Raw genomic sequence first — 10816 nt, 5'->3', positions numbered from 1 at the left:
ACTTATAAAAATATTTAAAAATATTGATACGTCATAATTCAATAGATATATGAACATAAAATAAATTAGAGAAATAAAATTTTATCGAAACATAATTCTTAGAAAAATCTAAAAACAATTAACATAAAAATGATTCAAATGTTGAAAAATAAAAATATGTCTGTATTCTTTTAAATTATTAAAGATAATATATATTTATTTTTTTACGGTAGATAATATATATTTATTTTTTATGACTATAAAAGTGTAAATAAAATGACTAAATTTTTCACTGTGAATTTTTTATTTTGCCCTTAGATTGTATATTCATTCGATTAATTGTATTGACATCAGATTTTCTACACAGTGTTTTAAAAATATAAAAATTTATGTATAATAGACTTTGAAATAAAATAACATAGAGAATCAAAATTACAAAAAAAAAAACCTATATAATCAAAAAAACAATTTTTCCAAAAATAAATGTCAAAATGTAATCCATGCACATTTATCTAAATAAATTTAAGATTCAAACATAAGACTTTATCAAATATTAAAAATTTAGTATATCTTTTAAAAACTAAAACAAATGAATATTATTCGAAATTCTAATTATTAATTATTTTACTTTTATTTTAAAAGTGAATAAGTTTAAATTTATGACTTATCTTATGTTATATCTAACACATTTTCACGTGTCTAATGTGCGAGACACGTGTTAATTGATTTTTTAAATATCAAACTACATTTATAAAGTTAATCATATACTATTATAATATAAATACAATCAAAGAATAAATTATTTTCATATAATTTATTTGTTATTAAAAATACACTGTGTTAATTCGCATCTTATTTAATTATAAAACTTCACCTTCAATCAATTGTTTGAATTATTTTTTATAAATATAAGAAAACAAAATTTAAAACACGTGAGCATCAAAGTGGTTTTTTCTGAAAACATATGTAGCATAAAAATAAAATTTGGTTACGACATATTTTTAAGAAAATTTGAAAACAACAAAACATCAAAATTAAATAAAAATTTGATAATAAAAATAAATTAGAGAAATGACATTATATCGTACATAATTCTTAGAAAAATCTAAAAAAATTAAAATAAAAATGATTAGATGTTGAAAAAAATATCTATTCATTAAAATTATTAAAGATAATAAATAATTATTTTATTTTATTATGTATTATTTCGATAACATAAAAATGATTAGATGTTGAAAAATAAAAATATCTATTTATTAAAATTATTAAAGATAATAAAAATTTATTTTATTATATTTTTATTATTTCGATAACATAAAAATGATTAGATGTTGTAAAATAAAAATATCTATTTATTAAATTATTAAAGATAATAAATATTTATTTTATTAGAGTGTGTATTATTTCAATCTAAAACAATTAACATAAAAAATATTTTCACTCTAAATTTTTTATTTTGTCCTTAGATTGTGTATTATTTCGATTAATTGTAATGAAATTTTCTACATAATGCATTAAAAATATAAAAAAATTAAATATACAGTGAATATATAGATATATATGTTTGACAAATAAAAAATATTTTTACTGAAATTATTAAAAGAAATTATGTATATTTAATAATCTATTACCTTACCTATCTAAAAGTGTGAATAAAAGGATAAAATTTTACTATTGTGAAATAACAACTTTGCTGTTTTATTTACACTATAAGTAAGGTCATATAAAAATATACAGAGACATAAAGTAAAAACAACATTTTATTTAGGACATAAAAGTAAATAAATATTTTTATTATACTATATGTAAATATTAATATCCATAAATACATTATACAATTTCATTAAATTGCAACTAATGAGTTCATTAATACCATTATATAATTCATTTTTTAATTATTATTTTATAAAAAGAACTATTTTTTCATTTTTCACAATTTGTTTTTATTTATTTTACACCTTATTTAATGTTAGGCAATATAAAAATATATAAGAATAAGCTAAATTTTAGTTTGTGGCTTAATTGAGTTGCAGTTAATCAAATAGATAAATAAATTTTTAAAGAACAAAAGAAATAAATTATAACTTACGGTATTAATATAAAATTTAGAATTTAAAAAATATAAGAATATAAATCTTGAAAATAAAAAAACTAAAAACTAAATTTTACGGTAATAATATTAAAAGTTAGAGTTAAAAACATATATTTACGAAATTAATGTAGGAGTATAAATTAAATATATTACCTACCTAAAAATGTGAATAAAAAAAATAAAATTTTATCATTGTGAAATCTATCTATCTATTATCTATTATCTATCTAAATGTGAATAAAAGGTTAAAGTTTTATCATGAAATCACAAATTTGCAATTTTATTTACACTATAAGTAAAATCATATAAAATTATATAGGAATATAATATAAGTTAAATGAGAAATAATAAAAAATAATATGCAAGTTACATGACTATAAATGAATATGTATATACCAAAACAGAAAAAAAAACATGCGAGTTAAATGATCAAAATAAAAACAATATACAAGTGACATGATTAAAAATGAAAATGTATAGTAATATGACTAAAAACCAAAGATTCAAGTTACAGGATTGAAATTACAAATTCACATTAATATGACTAAAAATGAAAACAAAAATGATAATTGTATTATTTCAGTTGATTTTCATAATAAATAATTAAAGTCTATATGATTTTTATTATAAGGGCGTGAAAATCTCAATAATTATAAAAAATTAATAAATAGATATATTATATAAACAAAGTGTCACCACGTGCATCGCACGTGCTGTTTACTAGTTTTATATAAAAGTGTGAATAAAAAGGCAACATTTTCCAAACTGTGAATGAACATAACAACTTTGACCTTTTATTGATTGCTATATATTTTTCTATATAAATCTAAAAATATATAGGGATATAAATGTAAAAGTGAAATATTAGTCCAAGAATAATAAAAGTAAAAATATGTGGAAATAAAAACAGTGAAGTGGAGAGAATCGGAACGGATGAAATTAAATGAATTATGATAAAAATAAACTGAATGACATTAAATAAAATTTCATGGAATGATAAAAGCATTGAATGATGTGAATGTGGCCCTGTGTATGTCCTTGAAATTGGATTAATGAATTTATGGATACTAAAATAAAATGTTTTGTTTCATTTATTGTTAGAAAAAAAATTATGTATAGGTAATATGATTAGAAAAAAATATAAAGATCAGACGGTACTATTAAAATAAGGTACACAAGCAAATGAACAAAGTAATCCAATAAAGTCGCGTTAATATGTTGGGGCAGACCGCGTAGTTGTTATTTGGCAAAAACCTCATAAAATGTAGAGATAGGTTGATGAGATGCTAGCATAAAGAAGCTTCATCAAAACCAAAAAAAAAAGAGAAGAAGAAGCGACACAAAATGTTTATCACCAGGCCTTGTATAATTAAGAGGCTTCAAAGTAAAAATACTTAAAATAGTTTCATTAACCAAGGGAAAAATACAAATGACGAGGTACATAAAATTACAGCAGATAATAAGGGAGAAGATTTTGCAACCATTAGTACCTATAATATAATAATTGCTTCAAAATTCGTAATATGTAGAAACTATAACCTTCACATACTATTCAAAATATATTAATTACCATTATGTCAATACATTCAAATGCATCGATCAATTTCTTGTTTTCATCACACTTGCATTTAGTACATGTAGATAGACAAGGAGGAACTATATCATCAAAGAAATATCAATTTCTTGTTTCCAGTTTCTTGAAAATGACCTGCTCTATCACCAAGAGAACTAGGAAAAATGATTTGCATCCATAATTGCAAGTTGGATCACAAAGATCGTTCAGTTCAGACAATGATTAGCATCAATAATTGCAAGTTGGATCACAAAGATGGTTCAATTCAGACAATGTTTAAATCAGTTTTCCTAGTTCTCTTGGTAATTCCAGCACAGGTCATTTCTAAAATGCATAAAAAATGGTTCAGTTCAGACAACATAATGTATGTAGTTAAAAAGCTAAAGTTCCAACTTATGTGGCTCCTACGATAATTAATGGAAAGTTTATGAGCATCAGAACATGATTTGCTGTGCGCGGGGATCATAATAACATGTGGAATAAGATCCTGCCACCTGGAATCAGTCAGTCAATGAACTACTAAAAATGTTTCTTCTCAACACATCAATGAAAACATGTTTCAGATTGTTTAAATGAAAATAAATCACAGAAACCTGCCCTGAGTTACCGTGAAACAAGATGCAAAAATCAAATGAGCAATGATGGAAAAGCACTTGATTACTCGTGTTTAGTATGAGAAGATCCACTCTAAAAAAAAAACGTATGAGAAGATCCATTCATTGACCGACTCTAGCACCAACCATATGCATAATCGGTAATTCAACAAAGAAGTCTCTATAGTTGTCAAATTGAGGTCCATTAGGATTTCCAAGGCCATTAACTACATGCCAAGCCAAAAACATTTGAACTAGCTAGTGTTTCCAAGAAAATCAATATATTACCCATCAACTCTCATTTTGATCCAATATTACACAACTGCATGCATGTAAAAGGTCAACTCCAGTATAGAGATAGAAGTCATTAATCTCTTAACTTTCTGAGAAGGCAATGTAATGTTCCGAATGTAAAACAGTAAACTCCATCTATTCCAGAATTCCATTATATTCAGACCAGAGAATTGTAACCACTACACTCTCATCATACTTCACTGGTATGGCCTTGAAGACACAACAATCTTGTGAGATTACTAGCATTGGTACAATAGTTCAGTGGATTCATACACAAGTTACAATGATATACCAGATGACCATATTATTTTCCCTAATCATAGATAACTTAGCACACCAAATTTCTCCAATTAAGTGAATTGAAATAATCAAATGCATGAGCCCATGAATAGCTAAAATATAATATTAGCATAGTGTTAATTAAATTAAAATTAAAACAATAACCAGTATTACCTGAAGCCACAAAATACTTTACAACCAATATGCTTAGGAACAGAAAACAAAATTAAGTAACTTTTTATTCAGATTCTTGATTTTTCTTTCATCTTTGATTTCATCCTAGGACGTCCATGAATTATTTTTGAACTCTTCCCTTGCCTTACTGTTTTTCCGTTAATTATGTGTGGTTTTTTTTTTTTTTTTTCAAAAAGTTAATAATTATATCTTTTTGTTTCAGGCAGCACATTGATTTTGTTTTTTGGCCTTTGCTGGAAATCGACCGACAATGAAAGCGATGGTAGTTAAAAAGGGATTGTTTTCAAGTTGTTGTATTTTAGAGCAGCGAGAAGTTCAAATTCCTGAAATGAAGGACAATGAAGTAATGATCAAGGTGTGGGCTGTTGGGGTGATATAACAGATGTGATTACAAGTGATGTTGGTTACTGCCCAGGCCTTGAATGCTCTTGAATAATTGAAGCTGTTGGAAGAAATGTCAATTGTTGGAAAGTTGGAGAAAGGGTAGATGTAGTAGTATTACAGAATGATCATAAATTATGTTTTTTCTCCTTAGACTGACTCTATTGAGGAAAGCATTTTTTTCATTTTCCTAATTTTGCAACGCATGATCACATAGATTGATTTGTGAATTTCAGGTTTGTGCCATTCTCGACGGAGGAGGAGGGTATGCTGAAAAAGTGGTTGTACCGGCCAACTTTCTTCTTCCATTACCTGGTGATATTGATTTAGTTTATGCTGCAGGCTTACCTTATGCTCAGCTTTATTTGAAATGTGTGATCCCAACACACTCAAAAGATAAAATGATATTGGTGAGAACCAAGACTCAAGGAGTTTATTTTAAAAAGTGGTTTTGAATCCATACTTTTATTTCACACTTGGTTAGACCTAAATTTCAAAGTATGATGACTAACCTTAGACAAGTCAAAACAGGCTAGGCGGTCATATTTAATAGGTTGGTTGGGTCGACAAGTTCCTCCCCGTCTTAGCAAATGATGGATTATGGATGGGTCCACCCCGTTAGCCTGTTCTAACATGTCTAACTAAACTCATCGTAACAAATTTTTTAGTTTTTTTTTTCATTGTGACAATATGCTTTGCTTAACGAATAAACACCAATTCTTTCACAATCTGTATTTATTTGTAATATTAGAGTTTCTCTTCTATATATTCTTATCTTTTGTTTGCAAATAATCAAAGCCATAAACAAATTTAGAGTTGTGTGATATTTAGATTCGTGAAGGTACTAGCTGGATCGGCTCATTGGCAATACAATATGCAAAGCACATGGGCTTAAAAGTTATTACCTCTACAGGTGACATTGTTTACTCCATTATAGTCCTTAGCCCATACTCGTTTACTCGAAAATTTATGATGTCTTTCTTAGCCGTCTAGATTTGACAACATATGTTCGTTCTTTTTTATGCTTTTTGAAGGAAGTAGCGACAAGTTTTCGCTCTGTTATGATTATGGTGTTGACATTTGTTTAGATCACACATCTACAAACTTTGTACAGGAGGTTGTCTCGAGAAATAAAAAATATTCAGGTAACTTTGCACTTGTCTTTTCATTGAAAAATTTGATGGTTGGCATGAATTTTTTTTCTCCCCCAACAGAATTTGTCAAGCACCATGATATGATAGACTGTAGTTGCTGCTTTAATTGTTTAAAAAAATTTAGATTTCATGTTTTTTGAATGAAAATATGAGAACCAGAACTTGTATCATAGTGTATGATTCAAACTCAAATAACAAATTCTAAATCAAATAAAAGCCTAGATGATGGGTAGTCCCACCCCGTCCCGCAAAATATAATTAAAAATTGACGGGTTGGTCCACCCCGCACCACATCGCCAACTAACGGGTTTGGCTGGTTGCGGATTGACCAACCCCACCGACCCGTTTTGACAGTTTTAGGTGATGCATTTTGGCCTCGTTATCACCCATAACTTATAAATTAAGTACTATTATTGGCGATTCAAAATGGGTTTTAACTAACACTTGTCCATACAGTGGTAATGATTGCTATAGTTTTCTTATTAAAGTATCATGTTAATTACACTTGAGTGTTTGTAAACTTATTTGGAGCATCGCTTTTCAGGTATTTATTTTATTCTTGATTACGGAGTTGCCGATCTTAATAGGAACATTAGATGCTGTTGTCGGAACTCGGAAGGGTAAGGTTGCTGTGGTGGATTTACATGGTATGGAATCTGGTAAGATAGATCTTGCTGCACTACAAAGGAATCAAGTTGAAATTAAAGGTAAATATTATTAGTTGTTTGTAATAGTGCTTGCTGTTGGCTAGAACCCTCTTCCCTATTGTTTTCAAACATGTTTGCAGTTTTCGATCTACGATCCAGAGATTTGGATTATAAAGCTAAAGTGATTGCCAAGGTGAAAACTCATTTGTGGTCTGTCATTCTTAACAAAGAAGTTATCTCTGCAGTCGGGAGGCGTTTTGCAGTGATTGAAGCTCAAAAAGCTTTGGACCTTTTGAAGGAAGAGGATAGTATCGGGAAGATTATTCTGTGTGCGAATTTTGAGAAGACCAGTGGCCATCATAAAATGGACTAAATAACAAAATATGAAGATTAATTCATTCAACTATTAAAATATGACAAAAAGTTTCAATCATTTGCAACACTCCCTTGGTGCAAGCTTATTATGATTTACATCAAGGGCATTTTGAAATTCATCGAACTTTCCTTTGCTAAGTGTTTGGTAAATATATCCTCAACTTGATCTTCAGTTCACAACTTCTGTTAAATGTTTTGAGTTATAGCATTTTCTCGAACAAAATGATGATGTGTTTCAATATGTTTTGTACGAGCATGCAATATTAGATTTTCATTTTTTCAACCAACCGCTGGAGAAAAAACGACTATGTTTTCCACATAGCTGACGCAAATCTTTTGTCAGAATATTCTAAAACTAAAGAAATATAGGAAGTGTATTGTTCACTTTTTAATTCAACACCAATAAAATTATATCGGCGCCAAATTAAAATTATATTGGCACCAAAGGCTATTCGACAAACCATATATAATGAAATTGAAAAGTATAAAATATTAATATAAATATTTAATCCTACATCTAAACAAATTTCATGAAAGACTGTTATCGCATATTTAGTATCATTTTTAATTATCAAGCCTGCATATATATATAAAATCGTTATTTAACGTACAAATATTAACAAACAAATATAATATATAATCATTAAAAAATTGATGAAGTATACTTAAAATCAAATAGTCGGAGCAACAACCTGTGAATAAAACCAAAACAATTATTAGTATTATCAAAAATGTAAATCATAGGTGCCCGATCGAGCTAGAAATGAAAATAAAAAACCGGAATCGAAAACTGAGAGAGGGCATGCAGCAGGGGGAAAATGAGGGATATGGACCCCGTCTTGTTTTTATTTGAGCAAATAGATCTCAGAATGAAAAAGACAATTTTACCTTTAAGTAAAAATCTTAAGTTGAATAAAAAAAATCCAAAATGAGATACAAACCATTTTAACCCTCGTCGACTCGGTAAATGATTTCTCGACTGATGTAATTAATTGGTTTACTGCAATTTCAATTTTCCCTCTGTCCGCTTTTCAATTTTTAACGGAACCGTCGAAACGGAACCCTATTGAACCGCCGTTGAAGCCCTCCTTCGTCGTCGTCATAGCTCCTTTACTCCCTGTAACCTCTTTCGTTCTTGACAAGCAGCATTGCAGCAATGGCAGAGGAAAACGTTACTGTAAGTCATCGAGAAACCTAGGTTTTTCTATTTTCATATGTTTGTCCATTCCTAGGGAAACAGTAGTACAGTCATAGTAGATTTCGACCATTTCCAAATGTTTTGTTTCATATCTCGACTTATGTTGTAATGAATCTCGACTGTATTACGTAGCACGATGATATGAATCTCTACTACATTACGTTGGACGAATCTCGACTATGTTCCGACCGATTTGCTTCATATATCGACTGATGATGTTATGAATCTCGACTGTATTACTTAGCAGGAATTATTGACCATGTCCCGACCGATTTCTTTTTTAACTCGACTGTATCATATTTTAATCTCGACTGATTCATTTAACTTATTATTTTGATATTGACTTTTTTTGAACATTTATTTCTTCTGATTTCAGTCGTAATTAGGTATTCATTGATTTAATACATTTTCAGGTTGTTCTTAAAAGGAAAGGGTTCAAAGTTGATCGTTTTTCTTGCAAACTGACTACATTGGGACGGTACGTAGATGTTTCTGAAAAGATAATGAAGTATCTTAATCCGGCCGAGATGGAAGTCATGATGAGCAGAACACAATTTGGTCACCTGATATGTAGTGCAAATCGTTATAAATTGTCTGGGAGTTTGTTATGGTATTTGATAAGTAGGCACACATTAGACTCACCAAAAAATGAATTCTGGATGGTGATTCGAAAGAGGCCTATAAGATTTTCAAAACTAGAGTTTTGTTTGATCTCAGGACTTAACTGCTCCAAAGATATTCCTGAGATTCCAATGAATTTAGATTTTAAATCTAGACATTTTGGGGATATGGATGTGATCTTTGTGCGGAACTTGGAGGATAGGCTTGGTGTGTTGAGCAGCGAGGGCGGTGATGAGGTCAATCTTGAGAAGTTAAAACTAGCGTGCCTTCTTTTTGTCGCTGGTGTTCTGTTGACCAAGAGAACTTGGCAATCTGTGACCGTGGGCACCGAGTGGCTTAGGTTAGTGAAAGACTTTGATGTTTTTAATAGATATCATTGGGGGTCTTGCGCATATGATGTAGTCCTTGCTAGCTTGCGGTCGATGAATTTAAGTGACAAATTGAAAGAAAGGAATGAAAAAAAATAGAATTCGCTCAAATACACCATTGCAGGTTTCATCAATCCATTACAAGTAAGAAGTCATCTTGATTTGTCATTTTTTGTAATAATATCATTTGAATCATATTTATATATTAAATAGAAATGTTATATAATTGCAGATCATGTCCTACGAATGCATACCTGGCGTTGTGGACAGTTTTGCAACTCATTTAGACGAGGCTGGTCTACCACTTCCGCGTATGTGTCGTTGGAGCACGAAGGACTGGAGCAGCAAGAATGCTCCTAAGAAGGAAGAAATTAATTCATGCTTCAAATCCCTTGACAATGTAAGTAAAGTAATTGTTTTGTCTCTTAGATATATGGTATTCATTCATAAATCCATTACTCGCATTAAATTATGAGTATTACTTGTAGGCTGTCATTGTCGGGATCCTTGCTCCCACTGACGAGGAGTGTATGTCAGCACACTTCAGCACTGGAATATTTGAAGACCCTTCTCCAGATCATGTGATTGATCAAATCGTTGATTTTATGGCCCAGGGGAAGAAGGTGTACTGCTGCCAGCGTCCCCCTTCCCGTTTTGTTCATACACCGGATGTGAATATTCCTCCGGGGAACCCGCCGTCACACATCCATGATCGGTCACCTGATACCCAAAATGAGATGACAAACCCTCTGGTGTCCAATAGCCCCAATAATTCCACGATCCCGCCACCATCTCCAATCAATGCCAGTGGCTTGCAGCCGCCTAAGCCAAATGAAATTCAGATGTTAGGAGACATGATGCGTGCCATGTAGACATCCATTGATTTCATAGAGACGGTGATGCAAACTTCAATGAACGAGATGCGAGCCGAGTTTGCTGAGGTGCGAGGTGAGGTCGCTGAGATGCGTGGTGAGTTTGCTGATATGAGACAGAAGATGACAGAGTTGGAAGATATATTGCGAGCCCATCTTGCTGTCTTTTCTAGTAGCACTCAGTAGCAGCCAAAA

Source organism: Henckelia pumila, chromosome 2, assembly GCF_033568475.1.
Source record: "Henckelia pumila isolate YLH828 chromosome 2, ASM3356847v2, whole genome shotgun sequence".
Taxonomy (NCBI): Eukaryota; Viridiplantae; Streptophyta; class Magnoliopsida; order Lamiales; family Gesneriaceae; genus Henckelia; species Henckelia pumila.
This window is presented reverse-complemented; position numbering follows the sequence as displayed.